Source organism: Agelaius tricolor, unplaced genomic scaffold (genome assembly GCF_023055355.1).
Source record: "Agelaius tricolor isolate 1412-34295 unplaced genomic scaffold, bAgeTri1.0.p SCAF_9, whole genome shotgun sequence".
Lineage (NCBI taxonomy): Eukaryota > Metazoa > Chordata > Aves > Passeriformes > Icteridae > Agelaius > Agelaius tricolor.
Genome location: NW_027269269.1, coordinates 17,677,083 through 17,698,626, shown reverse-complemented (window position 1 = coordinate 17,698,626; position 21,544 = coordinate 17,677,083). Strand labels below are relative to the sequence as shown.

Below are 21,544 nucleotides of genomic sequence, written 5' to 3'. Positions count from 1 at the left end.
TCTGTGTCTTTAATACCCTTCCAGGCAAATGTAGATAACTACAGATAAAAGCACAAAGTCAAGGCATTTGGCTGGTGAAGAATTAGTCAGGGAAGGTTGCAAGATTAAATAAAAGGAATATTGCTGCAGTCTCTTATTTCATAAATCAGATAAATCAACTCTCCTACATCTCTTCTGTGGCACTTATTTTCTTTTTCTGGCATCACAAGTGTTGGCTTCCTAAAATTTTTGCCCAGTTACAGGAATGATGAGGAGAAAAACCCCACTAATTTTAGGATAACAAAAATAAAATTCCTAGGGAAATTGTTTTAAATATTCTAGTCATATTTAAAATAATAGAATATCCTGAGTTGGAAGAGACCCACAAGGATCGAGTCCAACTCCTGGTCTTGCACAGGACAGCCCCAAGAATCATACCATGTGATCAACAGTATTGTCCAAACACTTCTTGAACTCTTGAACATCAGGTTTGGTGCTGTGACCACTTCCCTGGGGAGCCTCTTCCAGTCCCCAAACACCCTCTGAATGAAAAAGTTTCTGAGTTCTGAAGTTTCTGAAGCTACATGATACTTCTTCTCTTTGTGCCTCAGAAGTAGTCATTTAGGACGTAGAAGCACTTATTCAGAGTGTTGAATTACTGAAATAGGACATTAAAAAATCCTCAGGAGATATCAGGCGTCTTACATTAACATCTGCATTTCCCTTGATGAGTACCTTCTCTGTTTCAGTAGATATCTTATTTGTTACTTTCAGGTTCATCTATTTTCTACTAGTTGAATCACCCACAATTAACACCTTAATTATTAAATGTCTTCTGCTTGAATTTCTCTGAATTTGGAAGGAAATTTGACTGGCTGCAAAAGTACTCCTTATTGCTATAGTAGCGTCACTTATAAGGAGAAAAATCAGCAAACCAAAAGCAATGGATACCAATAATCTACAGGGTTTATAGTTCTGGTTTCTCCAAAATTAGTAGAAGATTGAAAACACTAATAGAAAAAAGAAATATTAGAATAATTTAATAGGATCCTGGAATGATTTGGGCTGTAATGGCTCTTAAAGACATCTAGTTGCAACCCCCCTGCAATGGACAGGGACACCTTCCACTAAACCAGCTTGCTCAGAGCCCCATCCAACCTGGCTTTGAGCACTTCCAGGGATGGGGCACCCACAGCTTCTCTGGGCAACCTCTGCTAGTACCTCACCACCCTCATAGGAAAGAATTTCTACCTAACACTTAATCTAAATTTTCCCTCCTTCAGCTCAGTCATCCCCCCTTCTCCTATCATTGCAAGGCCTTATCAAAAGTAGCAATTACTAAGGCACTGTGTATGGAATTTTTCTGAATGGACTTCATGTCACCTCATGGCAATCGGACTTATCAGCTGTGTAAGTCCAGGTATGTACAATATTAGTCTTCAGCTGAAAGGACAGAAGGGACAAGTGCAAAATTAGAAAGGTCTGATAAAAGGAGCAGTGTCAGAAATGAATTGCAGTCTGCATAATTTGTGTGATCTGCCCAGCTAATTATATTGGCATTCAATAGCACTATCTAGTTAAGGACCTGTCAACATGTCTTCCAGAAAATCTTATTTGCTGGATTTTATAACATAGTTGTAAGGAAATCAATTCTAGGCCGAATCTTTACACACACGGCTAAATACTTAAGAGGTAATGGTTTCTACCAAGCAACAAAGTGCACTCAGCATTTAAATAGCCAGCACTGGCCAGCATGGCAAGACTGGAAAAATGGAGCATTTCTTTTTACTTACAGCAGGAGATAATTGCATTATCTGAGCTATGTTATTGTGACTTTTAATGTGACTTTTTATTGTGATTTTATAGGTATTTTTCACTTATATGATAAGTAAATATCCTTTATATCTTTTATTTTTTATTTAATTTTTTTCTTGTATGTAGGTGAATTAATATATCGAGATCATTCTTTGTTCCTATACCCCTTCCTTTTTTCCTATCTCCTCCCTGCCATGGCTTTAATATTTAAATCTCATAATGAAACACTTTGTAAAGTGCTGGCTAATGTGCTGGCACAATGATACTGAAGTTCACCTCACAAACTTAAATTTCAAAATTCTTGCTGCTTACAAAAAGATCCTTAGCCTGGAAGAAAACACCAAGTGCAGACCATATCATCCTCTTGTTGCTACCAATCTGTTCAAATCTACATCTATGAGCACTTAAGGCAAATGCCAAGCATAGGAAAAAGCAAGTGAAAACAGCAATGTTTCCGACACGTGATGATGAAAAGCTATGAAAGAAAATGTTAGCTAGTTCAGTAGCAGGTGCTGTCCCCGTGCTGCTTTACATTTCAGAAGCTTAACTCTTAATGTGTCTCACTGGTACTTTTATTTGTTGAACAAATGCATATTTCCCTGCACTTTGGAAACATATTAGTTGCAATATTCAGGGTAAACAGAGCAGGAGAGCCTTGTTACTCTGGTGTTCAGTATCTATCACCAGAAGCAAAATGATAACATTTTTACATGATTTTGAGGTGTCGGTTAGTGATGTCTTCTTATCTATATTCATGCTTGTTCTTAACAATGTATTTTTCAGTGATTTCTATGATTTACTTCCTTGATTTTTTAAAGTGCATTTCTTTTCAATTTTCCATGGCAGTAATTTTCAGTGCCATCAATTTGTTCACATCAATAGGAAATGAATTCTGGATATCATACTTTGAACTCTTGCTCTGGAGACACAATAGGAGCCCTTTTTTATCTTGATTGCTCTTTGAAGTATGTGGAACCCATTCCCATTGTGGCAAAGAAAATGGTGTTAGTTTTTACACAGATCTTCATGATATGGCAGAAATGGAAACACACCTGAGGTGTTTCTCAGAGTAGCATTTGCAAGCTACCTTTCTGGGTAGCATCCATCTAGATGATAATTGCTGGCGTTGAATCAAAGTATTATACGTTTTTGACAAATCCCATTAGAAATATTTCTTTTCTGTGGAGTCACTTATTTTCAATGGCTAGACTTTGTTTTTCAAAGCTTTAAAAGTATTTCCTTTTTCTTATATTTTTCTTCCCTTTTCCTGTTGCCTTACAGAGGAAGTTTGTGGAAGGATTGACAGACAAAACCAAGGATTCAAAATCTTGACCTTGAACAGTGTTGACTTTAAAAAACAATGCTAGAGGCTTAAATTAATAAAATGTTCAAACAGGGATCTGAATGTAACCTTTCCTCTTAGTTTCTAAAATCAGAACCGGGAAAATAAATTTCTCAGTCTTGCAAATTTCCTTAAGGTTTTTGAATTATTTTATCTCTTCAGGAAGCATTTCTCAGATGTTCCATCAGTTTTACCCCCTGACTCCCAGGAGATTGAAGAGCTAATTGTTATTTGCACTTTCAGCAAGGCTTGCGCTGTTCTCCTGGCATCACAGTCATGAAGTCTTAATACAATTCTTGTTCTTCTTTTCTCTGAGACTATCCCAAAGGTCTCCAATGGGCGGGTAATGAATGATAATATACTCAGGTTGCAGCCAGACTGTGTGTGTATATATACATATTTAGAAGACTGCTTGCAGTACAGAAGATTTAATAGCATTCACATTGCTCTGGCTTCTTCTTTGACCCATGACCTTGAGGAGAAGTTACCTTCCGAACTGTATTCCTAACTCTTCCCATTTCTGTTCTGCAACTTCTGCTCTAACATGCAGAAACAAGAGGTGCTCAAAGTCAATTATGATCTAGTGTCTGGGCTCTAGTGCAGCTGAAGAGAAAGATATGTGGATGCATTTAATTTTCATAATCCTGATAATTAGAAACACAATATTTTAAAAAATCAAAAATTAATCTGGAATAAATACTAGCAGTAGTAAACAGCTTACAAAACTCTTTTCTGTGAGTTAGCTACGTCTTATTTGGACAAATAGTTAAAGGTGCAATACAGAGAGGGTTTGCCTCTCTCTTTCTCATTCTCCCATTTCCATCTATAAACTGTGTTTTGTCATTCCCACAGCTGTGCTTGAAGTACTGCTAGGGCAAATGAGCAGTATTTTTCCTTCAGCAGGAGGTTCCTGAGCGGTTTTCTACTGTCTCTTGCCAGAGAGAGGATACACAGCTAAAGGGACAGGTGGTTTGATCCCATAGTCGTGTATGATCATTCTTATAAATGACATAACTTAAGTCTGCAAACTTATTCAGTGAAACATCTTGGGAAGAGGAAGTCTACTTTTAGGATGGGTCATGTGAGGGATGTGGTTTATGGTGCTCCCCTGGTGCAGCTCTGTCAGCAGAAGCAGCAAAGGGAGAGGGATAAGCAGCAGTGAAGGGATGAGGTGGAAGCTGTAAGGGTGTGAGAGTATAGAAATGTCAAAGCTATTTATGGCAATGATTCTGATGGCAATATCTCATGCAATTTCAACATTAAGTCATGGCTTTATGCTATAAAGCTCTTCATGGCTAAGAAATCATAGCATTGCTTCATCCCAGCTGTGCAACACCTCTGAGTTTCTGTACTATGGTAAAGCATTTCTCTCCTATACATCACTAGCTGTGATGGTAATTCGGATGGATAAATGATCCTGCTTTTAGAAAACAAACTACTGAAAAGCATTTGGCTTTTAAAAAAATTTTTGTTTGCCACTAAATGAGAAGAAAGGTTGTGTTCCCGCTTAGAGCAGCCCCACAGGGCCTTTAGCTCAGCTGAGGGGATAACATGCTTCACTGAGTAGACAGGGAATATTTCAAGTTCCTAATGACACAAAATCCTCTGCAAGGTAAAAAAATGGCTTCTGACATGTACAACAACCCTTAAACAGCCCTGTTTAATTCTGTAAGCAAAACCAACTGCACTACAACTTGTCAGAAGATTTCCAATCCATGGAAGAAACCTGAGGATTTATGTTTCATTGGGGTATAAGTCACACCTGTCTCTTAAAACATAATAGAAAATCCTGTATTTATAACTAAAAAGGCTGGATAAATTTTCCTTGATAACTGTCCTGTCCCTTCAACTTCTGCCTTCATAGTGACAGGCTCTCTGCATTCAAGCATCAGCCTGTGATCCCCACAGCTGACTGAAGAGCAAAGGGTAAAGAAGCATCTGTCAACTTTCAATTATCCTGTGGTGGTATCCTGATAATGTCTGTTAGTCAGAGCGGTGATGTCTGGGCTTGTATGTGCTCTCTTTGAATTCAGACCTGACCTACAAACACAACTTTGGAGACAAAAAAAGGGAATTTAGGACTGAAATTCAGTACAGAATAGGATGCTTCTACTGTCGCACTTGGCACTTAAGCTTACTGTATTCAGTGAAGATGTAGAACTGAATTAGGTTGCTCAAGCTTTCTTGTGCCATTTGACATGTTCTAGGGGAGCCAAAGTGGATACCAACTACTGGAGGACATGACACAGAAATTGTAGAAGAGTTTGGTCACCTAGAGGAGCAGCTGGAAGACCCTAAAGAGTATCACCCATCTCTACATGGGGAGCTGAATGAAGCCTCTAATGTACACATAGATATTTCCAAGCAGCAACACAAGGATATTTGTTTTAAGCTGGAGCTGAGTCACACACCAGATGTCTACAAGAGAAGTATCTTTGTGAAATATGAGGATACACTGAGACTTGTCTAGGCCCTAACTTTGAAACATAGGGACATCATGGCAGTACAATTCACCACAGTAAAGCTCCAGGCTGAAAACTAGGACATACTGAAAGTATAGATGTGCATATATGGGTGGCAGGTTTTTGTGGTTCTTTTTTAATGTAGGAAGGAGATTAACATCCTCTCTTTCCAAATAGAGTGAAGCTATTTCCTATGCATAAAAGCCAGAAAGAGGCCTATGTACTACTATCTCAACCCACTAAAAACATTGAATCAGGGATTTCAAATGCAGTTTAGCATTGCCTGAGTCGTCTTCTGGCTCTTGTATGGAGTTAAACAGTGAAGGAGGAAAAAAAAGAGCTCAGGCAATGAAGAGCTCCTTTATAAGCACTAAGATTCTTGGCTATTCCTAGACAATAAAAACTGACTTAAAATCCTTATAATGGATGCCTTGTTACTTCACTGCTCCCGTAAAACAATACCTCCTTAAAAGCAGTCCACAGCTTTATTTTTCACACTATCATATTCCATTCCACTACGATCAATGACAAAATTTCTGCAGCTTTTAGAAGAGGAATTAGCATGATATAAAGGTATCACCTCTCATTTCTGTCCAGTCTAACAACAAAAATGTATTATGTAACTTTTCCCAAAACATTTCTCATTCTGGCCTAAATACTTTTGCCATGATATCACAGCTCCTAAAGGAGAAAAGGCTCAACATTACTCCCTCCTCATGCATAAAAGCTATGGTATATTCATCATTGCATTTGAGTCATTTTTTGATACCTATTATTTAGATGTTCTGTTCTTTAGCCACTCTATTCTTCATGCAATCAAGAAACCCTTTGCTAGCACAATATCCATGGTTTTATATAACCAAGCCCTATTCAGACAAGCCAACATATTAGACCTCTTTTACTGCAGCTGCACTAAACCACATACAAAATGTAAAACACTGGCCAAGACATTGAAAAAAAAGAGTCTATTTTGAGTGTCCAACTTGATACTTTTACAAAAATCCAGCATCAAGATGATGGGTTGCTGGTCTATTTTCTTTTGAAAGATGGACACTAAGATATCCCAGGCTGAATGTCAGATGTGAATTGTCAGACCTGTTTTGCATTTCATTGTAACTATAATTCTCTGTGAACTCTAGAGCATTTGGATGATATCTGAACATCTCATACATTCAAGAGCATTTCAACTGATTTCAACATACCAGCTGCTTCATTCAGTAAGATATGGCCTTACTAAAGCTAGGTCTAATTTCAGGCATTGCACAAAATGAAGGGCTCAAATAAAAGAAGTTGAGCTGATCAATGGTGGGAGAAGCAAGAAGATGGATCATATATGCAGGATCAAGCAGTAACAATCTTCTTTCTGGTTGTGTAAGAGTTAGCCATCTGCTTGTTTTCTCTGAATTCTGTTTGGGGAAGCTGACCCAATTACCCTCCCTAACCACAGACCTCTTGTTTTGCCTGTGAAAATGAGGATAGGAACTGATTTAGTCATGGTGGGAGTCAGAGATTTGTGATAGAAATGGTTTTGGGTCTCGGTTGGGTTTTGTTTGTTTATTTGTACATTTTGTATATGATTCTTCCTTCTCCTACATGGGTGGGAGAGAAATGTAATGGATGAACAAATTTCTAACATGAGCACTTGAAGAATTACATATGACAATACTGAGAAATGTACTTTACATTTTCCCCACTATTTTTGTAACCTTTTCAGTGAAATCCTGGGAAAATAGTTGCTACAGGAACAATATGGAAGCATGAATCCTCAAGTTACTCCTTTTGGATCAAAAGGACGTATCAGGTTCCTAGTGGTTTGTGGGCTTGATTACTGTATTGAGCTCTGTGGTCTAGACACTTTTTTATACCTTACTGGTTGAAATGGTATTTTTTCCTTGTCACACAACCCTTAAAAACTGAATGATTAGTTTACTTCTAAGACACATCGTAGGTGAACAAGCTTAGCTTTGCTACAGTCCAAAATACAAGTCTCATCTGGTTAAGGTAGTGAATAGAGTTAATTAAAACAGCAATGGATCATGGGTGACAAAGGTGGGTAAAACCCAGAATATAAGGCTGAAAAAAATGAACCAGAGAGTTAGGGAAAGACAATTCCTATGACTTGGGAAGAAAAGATGATCTAGCTTTGTGCAGTGCATCTATGAGTGTTGTATGTGACAGGTCCTACCTTACTGTAAAGTTGGAAAGTCTTCTTTGCAGTGCTCACTCTTCTTAATAGCTGTGTCTCAGCACTGCCTCATGGGATGATATTCTGTGCACCAAGACAGGGTTGCTTGAAATGTAGCTAAAGAGAGAATGAGGAAGGAGTACAAGAGGTGAACACCACAGGAAGATTTTGCTGCCCTATTCCTTGGTCCATTTTTCTTCTCTGCTCATGTAAAGCTCCCATCATCATCTGTTTGGATGGTTACTGTAGTAATAGTTGCCTTTACACATCACATGAGGAATGGGAGGCGTTAGGTCATGGGCTGGCTGCCCAGTAGTTCAAAGCCCATGTGGGAGGCACCACACTTCCTCACAGACAATCAAGATGTCGGGAGATGGAACTTTGTACCTGGCCACCACATGCCCACCCAGCTGCTTCCCTGCCAGTGAAAGCTGACTTCATGGAGCAGAGGAATTGGGAGCTCTACTCAGGAACTGCTCTGAGTCACACTCTGAGAGCCTCAGCTGGCCTCATTCTTTTGGTGCTTCAGTCCGAAAACAACAAAATGTAGTTTCACCCAGTCTCTCTCCTCCAACTTTTCACCAAATATCTAAGTCAGTTCAAAACAGAGTTTCTGGATCCTAGCTCTATCTCAATGAACAGTGAGTGGCACTAGTGCAGATCTCCAGAAGCTTCTAACCTGCTGCAGGATGGATAAACTGAGAGGATGAAATCTTGCAGGGACAGCACCGCTCCAACAGAACGTGTACTAAGGTCACGCTGCACAGAATGGTGCCTGTTGACTTGTCTTGCTGGGAGGTGTAACTTTATGAAGTTACACATCTAGAAAAATTGCACTTCAGTCTTGTGCTTTGCTGTGGGAACTTCTGGGTTCAGTTGCTTGGGACAGTTAGTTGAGAATAACTTTTTTCTTCTGTAAGAAAATTTAGGATGTCTTTTCTCTTCATTATTTCTTTCTCCTTCTCTGTCAGGGTTTTTATTATAACACAGCCTTCCAGACTGTTTAGAAAGACTTGAGAGCATTTTTACTTCCATAAAATAAGGTCAATTACTCATTTTTCATTTATTGGTATTGACACACAGGTTTTAAGACTTTCTGTGATAAAGGAAATAGGCTCTTTATCCTGAGAAGATTGTCTTTGGAGGTATTCATAGACAACTTGGTTTTGTATCATGTCAGTACCTCAAGGCTGATGTATCATTAATTTTGGACTCTTGTCAAAATCTAAGGTGGTATTCAGTGCGATGAATAGATAAACACTCTAGACTGCTGACCAAAAGCTTTCAGATTATCTGTGAATGTCTGTTATAATGTACTTCAAGGACTGTGTGTTTCCTCTTTGTCTGTAGAAGTGGTGACGATAAATATATGAGGATATGTTACCTATGCTTTCTGTTCTTGTGTCTGACTCATAACAAAGCACCTTGGAGCCCTGGGTGATAAAGTGCAATCCTTCAGAAGATCAAATGTCATAAAGAAAAATACCTTGAGAACCTCAGAAAACACAAATGTCATTTTGGTAAAAGCATGTGTCCCATAGAGATTCTTAAGATTACACAGACATGGAATCTTTTTTACTAAGAGCAACCACCAAGAGTCCTCCTAAACATAACACCTCAGATGCAAGTGTAATATTTTAAATAATAATTTAATGATTTTAGTGAGCCATGGGTTTTTCTCCTTCCGTCTAAATTAGCAGGTGCAGCTTTTCAGCCTTGTCCAACAGTTCTTACTGCAAAAAAGCCTATCAATCTCCCCTTTTAACTCTCCCTTTTACATAAACTCTCCACACAGCATGAAGAAAGACGTTATAAGCTATTACAGTTATGAGTATCATGTTAACAGCCTATCAATTCCCAGCAACACACCTTTTAAAACTCTTCGCAATTCTCATCTTCAACGAATATAATTTTATCAAGAACATCAGTAAGATGCGTTTTCAACCCCAAAATATTTTGCTCTATACTAGTCCTTAAACATTGCAGCTTTTCTATTTTTATTTACATGTACAATTGAGACATATATTCCTTTAAGGAGTACAAACAGTCCCTTCCCTTACATTTAGCCTGTTTACCATTCTAATATATGAATCTTCAGCTCTTCTACTGAAGATTCCAGAATGCTTCTATCAACAGATTGGCTTCTGTATTAGCATCTGTCTTAAAAGTTTTAAATGTGCCATTTCGTTTCTGGTAGTTGATCCAAATTGTGTCACAGTTGTCTCTGCCCCCTTACAGAGCACTACCTTAACACTGTACTATCCACAGCCAAATACAATGATGGTGAAATGATGGCTTGAAACTTTTGAAAAGTGGCAAAATCTATTGAAGCTTGTTCAATTTTCCAATATATCTGACATTTTCTTAATTTGTGCTGGTCTTAAGCAGTTACTCCATGTGCTATTCTTGTTTTTCTCTACACTTTCCATGATTTCGAGCTCTCAGCATTATGGATTCTCATGCACATTTATTCTATTATCACCAATAACCTCCATATGCTTCATTCTGAATTGAGTCACCTCTTTTTCTTGGAAAATTAACTCAGTCTCTTGTAGCAGTTTCTAAGTGGTTTTGTTCCATCTATAATCCAATCTTTTATCACAGCCTAATGAAAAAACTGCAATACTGACTGTTTAGCTTCTTCTTTATGAGGTTTATTTAAGTATGCTCACACTCTTTTTTAAATCCTTTGAAAATATTTCATATTTACATAGCATATGACGCATTCTTTTCACTTCTGAAGTGCATTTTCATAGTCAATAGCTGACTTAGATGCCAGCAAACTCAATTTGGAAAAACAAAACCTTTGAATTGCATTTACTGTAGCAAGAGATTCCTAGCAGCCGATGTTTACAGCCTAAAAATTTTGTGTATTTCTGTCAGTTAGCATATTTCTAGACAGCTTCAGTTCAGGCTTCTGCAGTTATCATGTCACAAAATGCTGGGAAATTGGACCATTTCCAGAGACATCTCATCACCTCTGACAGTTCAACACCCTCCTGAGCAGTACCTCTGGGCCCTCTTTCACATCTTTTCCAACTAGCGGGTGTCTGGATGTTTCCCTGCCCATGGTAGGGCCTGGAATTAGAAGGTCTTTAAGGTTCCTTCTAACCCAAACCATACTATAATTCTATGATACATATATTTGGCAGTTTGGGAGTTTGTGGTACAGGATACACCTCCTTGGCAGCTGTACTAGATTCCCTATAGAAAGGATTTGCTTTGATCTTTCCTAGATATCCATGAAGCCATACCACCTCTGCTGGATATGGATATTTTTCGTATTTTATGATTTGTTAGCAGTAGTCCACAAGCAACTGGTGTGATCTGTCTGAGGGGAGCTTTTAGAAGCTTCAAAAGAATGCAGAATACATCAGATCACCTCTTGCAATTACTTGGTAAGAATGTACTGTGTTCTGATGATAAAGCCAAGTGAGAGTTACAGCCCTTTAAAGGTAAACTGGTCTGGGCTCCAACCACCATAGGTTCCTCCTATCACTGCTGTGTCTTGAAAGAGCATTTAAGATATTTTTGCTTTTTTCTGTTTTGGTTTTTTTTTGGGTTTTTTTGGTTTGTTTTTTTTTTGTTTGATTGCTAACATTTCACTCAACAATAGGAGTAAGTGAAAATTTCCACAGTCCACAATTCCCGTATTTGCAAGACTTTGAGCACAATGCAGAACATACATGATGAATTGTCTCATAGTAACAGTGCTAGATAACATCTTGTATTTTGGCTTATGAGCTGATGAGCTATGACTCATCAGTTTATCTCACTGATTACGATTTCACTGCTACCTTCTGCTTCCCCAGCTGTTGTGTTCACTGGTAGCTGCTTACCTTGGACTGTAAGCTCTTTGGGGCATGAAGTACCTTCCAGGAGCTGCTGTATCATGTCAGAACAATCTGTGTCACAAGTTACCCTCTCTGCTAATGTAGCAGAAAATAAGTGGTCATAATAGTATTCAACATTGCATGCTATCTGTCCTCCAAATCTAAATTTTCTTTTATTATTTAGTGAGGGACCTTTGTCCTGAAAGCATGTTTTAATATCACCTTGGATGTTGCAGAGAGTAAGACTCTGATCTTACAAAGTCCCTCAGAAGTTCCAAACTGCACTAGTCACAGGTTGAAATGGAAGCACCCAAAAGACCACCACACCTCAAAACAGTGTTGAAGAAGGGAGGAGGAGCTCAGAAGATCCCAAATAAATTCATTTTATTGAGGTGTAACACTGCATAACACTGCATTTGAGAAAAGATCGCAAATGCATTTTTGTAAGGGCCAGTTTCGGTAGTCAGATTTCAAAGTCAGGATTTCAAAATAGCACAGGAATTTCTCTAATACATCCTTAAGTGCACTTTTCCAAATCGACAGGTTACATTTCCATTTTCGTTTCATCTTTCCTGGACTTTGAACTCCTTTCCGTCCCCACTTCCTTTTCCTTATCCAGATATACTTAAAGTTGTTTAAATTTTTCTGGGGATTTCTTTGGTCTATACTTCAGAAAATTTACATGCCCTTTTCTTCTAAAATTTTCTTTTTCTTTGTCTGATTTACAGTTCTTTTGCTACTGTCATCTCTTGTAAGTATCCATGAGGTGCAATAACTTTCTATGCCTTGAGGTTTTAAGACTTCTAGTTAAATAACTTTCTGGTGATTGACTTTGTTACTACAAGTCTGGGAATTTAAAAGATGCACTTTCTTGTCAGAAAAGCAAAATTGGGTATGACCAGCTGAAGCTCTTAGTGGTCTAAAACTGGTCTCATTAACTGATCACTCAATATACAATCAAATTTTCCAGAGCATGTTTCAATTCAAATTTCAGACACAATAAACTCTCCTTTTAGGCTTATCAAACTGAAGCATACCCTGCTAGGATCATATTCTGCATGCAAGGAAATTGCCTGCTGAAGTTCTCTTCAGCCCATGTTGCACATATCTACAAGGTCATCAGTAATATATATCTTAAAAAAAAGATTATGTAAAATATGCTCAATGGCAGCAAAATTCATATTCCTGTAATATTTTGCTATTAACAGTGGCGTTAGGGAGATTTAACCTAAAAAATGGATATACACTAAATTTAAGTCAATAACTAACTGATGAGAATTAGGATTAAATTTAGTTACAGTTTATTCCATGTTTGCAGATTATATATTGCTGATAACTTTAATGTTTAGTATTAGCTATGAAAACATCTGATACTAGCTAATGATGCAGAAAAATATTCCCTTAAACAGATTAATGATGTGATCCATTGTATTTAATCTCATATCCCCATGTCCTCTGATATAAATTGTGGCACTCTTCTGAGTCTTGTTAAAAGGAGACAGTAATGCTTAGTCTTATAATGGCAGAATTATAATACATTTTGAATACATATGATACATTTTGAAATGGGCAAAATCTTGTTGCTAACTAGCATTTTACAGAACATTGTGAAAGAATAAAAGTATTGCAGGAATTGCTGGGTTGTTTTTTTTTTTTTTTGGTTAAAATTGTAACACCATCTTAGAATGACAATCTGCCTTCCCAACTTCCATCTGGAGTTTCCCTTGAATAAATATTCCTTTCTTTTCAAATTTGAGAACTAAATTATTCAATGATATTGCTTTGTGATGTTAAACAGCTGTTGTGTTTCACCCCTAAAAGCACATTTCATTGATGGCTGAAGCAATTCTTTCATTTAAGCTTTATTTTTAAAATGTCCTCTGTACCTTGACCTAAATGCAATATATGCATACTAGAAAATTCTATATATTTTATCACCTGTGATGAAAGCAAGATCTTTGCAAATGACAGATTTTATTAATCCCACAGATGGCACTGAAAAGGTTTTTAATAATAACAATGTTCCGGAAAAGCATAAACCAATTCAACAGACGTTTTGTGGACATTTCATGGACATTTTCCAGGGGAAAGATGAGGGAAAGGCTGTGGATGTTGTCTATCTGGACTTTAGTAAAGACTTGACACCATTCCCACAGCATTCTCACAGAAAAACTGGCTGCTGAGAGCTTGGAAGGGTGCCCTCTTTGCTGGATAAAAAAAGGCTGGATGGTTGGGCTCTGAGAACAGTGGTGAATGGAGGTGAATCCAGTTAACAGCTGGTCCCTACTGGGGTTCCCCAGGGCTCAGTATTTGTTTAATATCCAGTGTTGTTTAATATCTTTGTCACTGATCTGGATGAGGGAAATTAAGTCACCCTCAGTCAGTTTGCAGATGACACCAAGTTGGGTGGTAATGTTGATCTGCTGGAGGGTAGGAGGGCTCTGCACAGGGATCTGGACAGGCTGGATTGATGGGTCAAGGCCAATTGTTTGGGGTTCAATATGTATGAGTGCTGGGTCCTGCAATTAGGTCACAGCAAACCCAGATAGTGCTACAGGCTACTGGGGGGCCCAGTGGCTGGAGAGCTGCCTGGTAAAAAAGGACTTGGGAGCACTCTTTGAAAACTGCTGAACATGAGCCAGCAGTGTGCCCAGGTGGCCTAGAAGGCCTCTTCTAATATCAGAAATATTAGAAGAGGCTGCCCAGGGAAGTAGTGGAATTACCATCCCTGGAGGTAATCAAAAGATGGGTAGATTGTCATGGTTTACTGGTGGCCTTGGCAGTTATCAATTGGGCTTCATGATCTTAGAGGTCTTTTCCACACTTGGTGATTCTATGATTCTATGATCCCAGAGAAATAAAGAAGTTGTTTTTCTGAGAAAGCACCTACTTTTATTTACTGATGAGAAATTTCACAGGGCCGTATTCTGCCTTCAGAGAGTCATACATAAATCAAATTGATTTCAATAGAAATTAGTTGCTTTTACTGGAGCAGCAGTATTGCAGAAACTTCTATAGAGATTCCAGCTTGATTTGCCTTTAACATCAAAATCCCCATTTTACACTTGAATCAGCAATTTTAGCTTCTAGATCTGACAAAATCATCCAGAGGGAAATAAAATCTCCCATGAAGAGCTGAAGCCTGGCAGAATGTCCTAGAAAGAGTATCAGCTTGTTTTCCTTTACCCTTCCCCAAGCATCTGCCCCAGGTCATTCTCAGAGCCAGGGTGCTGAGAAGCAGGGATCATTTTTCTAACCTGATAGAAGCGTTCCTAATTTGGTATGCAATGAAGATCTTTTAAATTATAATTAGTGTAGGTCTGAGAAGAGTGAAAGGAGCCATGGCAGTTTTCTAACTTTTCCTATATTTATTATTCCTTATAATATACCAACACTGAAATCCTACTATTTGATCTGGCTCCTTCTAAATACAATAACTTCATTTACTAGAAGGACAAGGTCAGTGTTAAGATCTGTCCATGTAAAACTTTCAGTCAGTTATAATATCAGATGATCTAGCCTCTGAGTGATCCACTAATCAGATACTTGATGGCTTCTGGTTAAGAAAAAACAGCTAGTGTAAAACATGACTAATATGTTCTCCTGCTCACTGTGACGTGCTGTTTTGTTTGAATTGCTTGAACTTTAGGATTCACAATATCTTTTTCTACTTCTTCCTAACTTTTACAGCAGCATCATTTTTCGTCTGTCGCTAGCTGCCATCTTTGGAGCTGAGCATCACCAATGTGAGCAGGACCTGAAAATTGCTCAAGACAGGAAATGAAAGTCCCTGTTATATCAAAATGGAAAGGGAAGGAAATGAAATAGTCTACAGTTTTGCATCTAGACACCATTGCATTCCATTCAGGAAGTTTCACACAAGGGATATAATGTACTATCTAGCAGGTGAGTAAAAGGAATGAAAATCAGATTTACTGTGTTCTCTGATCTTTCCAATTGCAGTGATGTAGAAGATACCAAGGAGAACTTTGTTAAGACTCTCTATGCTGTGGTCTATCCATTTGTATAGTAATATTAGTGTTTGCTAACATATCTGAAAAGTTTACATTTAAGCCCCAGAATTGTAACCTGGGGGCTATAATTAACTCTGACTGTTACTTAGACACATCACTCTGGTCCCCAAGCAGCTCCAAACTGAATTCCCCTTCACATCCTAGCGAGTCTTTCTTTTCAACTTCTAATGACTCTGGAAGAGCCATGCATAATAAATACATAGTTCACAGACAGCTACTTAGCCTGCTGTCTAACAAATCTCTAATTTGTTATCTAGTAAATATAGTAACACTTAAAATACAGAGACTCAATCAATGAATCTCTCTCCCTGTCTCATGTGTCTAGAATACACAAATGAGATTCACTGCTGCTGTTCGTGGGCCAGCCACTCAATAGGTATATATATTATAGTATATATACATGAAACATCTTTTAAAAAATGTACAAAGATCATTAACATGCTGAAGGGAAACATATTATTTGCTTTTCTCTCCTTGTCTCCTCTCCTGTGATGTCCTTTGGCTTCCCTCAAAAGGGAAAACGAGGGAGTCAATTATCTGCAAAGGGAGTCAAGTAACTGCAGCGAATGCCTTCGGTCTACACCTGATTTCCATGTGCTATTCTTTATTTTATTAAAATAGGACCAGGCAAACCTACTTCAGATTGGCAGGATAAAATTCCATGCTGCATACTGTAAATATTATAATTCTTCATGGCAGTCGCTGTGAGTTACAAGGTAAAGGGAGGAAGCTACAAAAGCTAGTAATCAAATGGGTTTATTTAAAGATTATCCAGTTCCAATATGGAATTCAACAAAAATATTTGTTTATATTCCTGAAAGAGAATTACAACACCCCAAGTATGTTTCATTTCAAGGACTGGACAAAACAACCTCTAGTGGTCCCTATTGACCTCAACCATTCTGTGATCTGTGTGGCAACACCTTGAGTTTCCCGTGACAGAACGAGAGTCTGTGAGTCTAGAATAAATTTTTCCAGGTAATTGGACAGCTGAAACTGAGAAATCTATATCCTGTAGGTGCTGACTACCCCTACTAATGAATTTATTTAGTAGGAATTGTGTAATTCTCTGCATGTGGTAATGAAGGCATTGTGCACTACCTGACAAAACACATTAAAGTTTGAAAATGCTGCCTTAAGTGCATAGTCGAGATTTTTTCAGGGGTTGATAATTTTATCCCCCTATTTGGCTTCATTACATGGAATCAATCATCTCCAGGGGGTTGATTTGAGACAGCTCAGAAATTTTTGGTTTGAGGAGTACACTGAATATTTTTCAGGATTTTAATTTGCATGGGTGGGTGATCCTTCCCCTCTGATTTGTTTTAGTTTTGAAATAGAAAATAAGAAAGCTTGTCAAAGCCTTTGTTTTTGTCTGGCTTCATGTCAAATCCATGTAGAATTCTGCATTCTGGCTGTACTTTCATAGGCTGACCTGGATTTCATGAAATTAAAAAGATTTGTCAGCTTTCAGAAGAAGTGCAGCTGAGATATCAGTTTGTAATTATATCTGAAATGTGGTCGTCAGTTGAGTTTACATTTCATTGAAACCATTATTCTCAGCATTGTGTCTTTAAAACAGCATGTTTTGCCGAAGAATGCTGCAAATGATCTGTTTGAGACTAAAAAGCAAACCAAAACATGCTAAATGAAAAACCTAACATAATTACCCAGGCTAGTCAAATTCTTCCCTCTATTGTTGCTGTGACTCTCAAAATACTTAATTGTTTTCTGCAATGACACCAGCTACCCCTTCAGCAGTCAGTTCTTCACCAAATCACTCCAAAAGGCTCACTCTTGGGAAGGAAAATGCAAGTGAGAATAGACATGTTCTAAAAACACTCAACAAACCAGGCATGCTTTTCCAGAGTTGAGATTTTGGGTTATGGAATAAAGAATGACTATAGAATTGATAAGGAACTAAGAAACACCATGAACATTTGATAGGAATTCTCAGAGAGATTTCTTTTTTCAAAAGGACATAAGTACTACTGATAAAGATTAAAGTTCAGTTCCAACATCCTGTAACTGTCTTGTTTTACTTCTATTTATGTTTGGGTTTTTGTAATCTCTTTAGAGTAGATAAAGATAAAAATCTCTGATGATTTTGATATAAATAAATAATTAAATTATAAAAGCCTGATTTCATAGTTATGAAAACAATGAGATACAGAGAGCTGATGGTGACTAAAATATTTCTAAAATTTTAAAGGTAGACCACAAAATCTGGAGGTGGTAAGTAGAGGGGTTTTGTGTATTTTGTATGCTACCAAGGAACAAAAGACTTCACTTGCAACAATTTTTCCAAGGTTTATATAAGTGTATTTGAGCCAAATCCAGGTCCTCGTCTAATTGATACAACCCAGAATTTCCATATTTGGAGAAGTTTATCATTTGCCTTTAACAGGAAGTTAAAATAAATAGGATAGTTGATTACATGGACACAGCTATAAACAATGGAGTGTTTTAATGCTGAAATGGTGAGATCAGCAAGCTATTAATGAAATCCCCATTTAAAATTATTTTGTCCATGAATTGTGTGTGGTGGAAATCTCTATACCCTAGGGGAAACTAGTCAGCATTGAGTTAAACACACACATATATGTTATAAATAGAAACACTCACATATCTATTATATATATATGTGCGTGTGTGTGTGCGTGCGTGTGTATACACACATATATCAATCAGTTTTCTGATAGACAAGAGGAAGCCAAACTAGAATGCAAATATAACTTTTGGCACAGAGATCATGTCAACCCAAACAGACTAAAATTAGTTGATGATTTTCCAAGTATAGATTTACATATAAAAAGAACAAAGCAGTTTAATACATTTGCTGACTTAGAGACCAATTCATCCCAGAGGAAAGAGAAATTCTTGAGTATGGCTGTTGTCCAAAGTATTATAATTACGAGAAACTAAATGAGATTTTACTTTGGTCTTGCAAAAGAATCTATTTATTCTTTTGGCTTTCACGGGATGAGTAGGTTGAAAATTCTGTATCCAGTCAAAATATTGAGGATCCATTAACAGGATTTAAAGTGGGAAAACAATGGTGTTTCTTGTTAAGAAACTTATTTGGGGTTGATTCAATTTCTGGTTTAGGCATTAAGGCTCTGCTGGCTAGTAATTTTGATATGAAGTTGTTTGTGACATCCTATCCTGTAGTTGCATGCTGCCATAAAAGATACCTTTCTTCATCATGGGATATCTGATCCAAACGGAATGGTTTCTGTTATGCTTTGGTCAGGTATATAGCGGGGCATGGTGTTTTCAGTGTTCAGCCTCTTTTCCTTTTTGTGAACAATAATTTACAGGAAAAAAACCCCAAACCACAACCCAACCCCTGCCAAAAATGTATTTCCCTTGCTTTAGACAAAAGCAAACTTAGGAGTGCAAGAAAAGGTCATATTTATTTTTCTTTGAAACAGCTTCATATGATTTCAGGCAAATCCCGCCCACAGCAGAAATGGATTATGAAATTCTAAGTCAGGATTGATTTTTGAGGACCAGCCTGCATTCTTCAGCACCCTTGAATCAAAAGGTTAAAACAGCAAATGACTTGTAACAAGAAGGAGTAATTATGGATGTCCTACTTTATCCACACTAGACATTAATTTTAAATCCTCTCATTGATAGCAAGTGCCTGATCTGACTGAAGTCTAGGAAAGAGCTGCCAAGGACTTCAGAAGTTATTAAATGAGAAAATACTTGTAGCACATGGCAAGGAAAGAGTATACTTCAGATGCTAGGTTTTTATTAATTTGGGAAGATAATTAGCCTTCTTCATCTCAAGCCTGCAATGATAAAAATCAAAGGATTTAAATCGATCTTCCCCTGTCAGAAATGACATTTCTTCCATTCCTAATTACAGTTAGGAAAGGAAACATGCTCTGCTATCCCCGTCTTCCATCTCTGACTTACTACATTTTCTTGTGGAAGTGTACTTTAGTGCATTTCACCTTGGTTTATTTGTTATTTAAGAAATGAGGCACCATCCTCTTACACACCTTACATGTAAGTGCTGTGAAGTCTTTGGCTGAAAATCCTACTTAAATCTAAAACAAGAAAACAAGCCTCCTTGGAATTGTCCCAGCAATATGTCAAAAGCAGAGGACAGCTGAGGAGAAGGGTGTTGTGTATGTGAAAGAGAAACTACAGTTTTGGCTTTTTTCCTCTGTGTTACTTACGCACACAAAAACACATGCAAAAGCACTGGGGAGGGCTTCTCAGAGGAAGTGAGAGAATTTACGCTTGCTATACCTCAGCAAAAATCTGATGCTGGTTGGCCAAGTTGAAGTAATTTTAAAAGGAAGCAAAAAAATCCATGGAATACTCAATAAGCCCTTTTGTAGGTCCATTCTAAAGCATAGGTAAGGTAAAGCAAGGGAAAAATTGTTAGGCAGTAAACACTTGAATACAAAGTGGCTGACACTGAGTTACTTAAGTAGATATTTTAAAGTATTTCCTTTTCCTCTTAATACAAAGTTCACTCAGAAGGACTGTACACATAGAGAATTCTTCCTAACCTCAGTGTTACAAATAAACCAAATTATTTTACCACAGGCAATAATTAGACAGAGAATCATTGGTAAAATCCTGCTGTAAACTGTATGCTTGCTGGAAGAATAATCAAGGAGTTTCAACAATGCTTTTCAGAATTTTTATTTCCTATCCCTTTTGAATAAGCATTACCCACTTTCTTTGTCCATCTATCAGAAAGGTTCCCATGGACATACTGAATGGATGTTTACTAAAATCTGTCAAACCTTCACGTTAGCTTGTGGGAAGTGCACATCTGCTTGCTGGATCTAAGGATGCCCAATTGATGATGGGGTTCCCGACAAAGGGAAATAAAATTGTGATCTTCTTTGTCAAATCATCCCATATATACAATGCTACAAGCAAGCAAGGACTGTCTTAATAAAAGAATTAAGAAATGACCCTACAAAATGTTTCCCTTATTCTAGACTTTGAGTGCAAGTACGTAATTTTGGCTGTATCACACAATAAAAGTACATTGATTTATGCAAATTTTTACTTCCTAAGCCCCAAAACACTTTATGAGCTGTACAACATATACAAGAACATTTTCACTTAAGACTAAATGCAGCAATTTCTGCAGCGGAGTTCTGCCTCTGTTAATTAAGGTACACTTGTAGCCCAAATTTCATTTTACAATACCCTCGTGTACCATCTCCATACCTCAGCCTGGGAAAGCAGTGAGGTTGCCATTAATCTCTCCAGGCTCAGGAACTCTCCGAGAGAGATTATGAAACTAGATTAAATTTATATAGAGAGCTCATGGGAGGACAAAATGTAGACGTAGGTCAAAGTCCTGCATTGAGGGAACACCCTTTCCCTATCACAGAACATTCTATATGTAATGGTTTAGTAAAGATGATCTTTAAAGATCATCTAGTGCCAGCTCCTCTGCCATGGGCAGGGTCACTTTCCACCAGACGAGGCTGCTCAAAGCCCCATCCAGCCTGGCCTTGAACACTTCCAAGGGTGGGGCATCTACAGCTTCCCTGGGCAGCCTGTGCCAGGGCCTCACTATGCTCACAATAAAGATTTTCTTCGTAATATCTAATCTAAACCTGCCCTCTTTCAGTTTGAACACATTACCCTTTGTCCTATTGTTTCCCCTTTATCCTATCAGGGTACCAAAAAAGGTGAGTGGTATTAAACTTGCAAACTATAACAAAGATTTTCTTTATCCTTCCAAGAGATAAGAGTGGCATTTGGCCTCTGAAAACGTTCATTGAGTAGGAGGTAGGGCTTTTCAAGCATCATAATTGATAGATTTGTAATTAGCAAGCTTTGCAGCAGGAAGAAAATCATTGCATGATGACTAGATTACAAACCCTGTGCTTTCATCCTGCTGCTTG

General features: G+C 37.8%; 1 protein-coding gene across 2 annotated transcripts in view; it reads right to left on the bottom strand.

Annotated features, from left to right (window-relative positions):
• The window catches only part of TENM4 (teneurin transmembrane protein 4), a 927,633-nt gene that overhangs the window by 685,135 nt on the left and 220,954 nt on the right, over window positions 1-21,544 (bottom strand). The window lies entirely within an intron of this gene.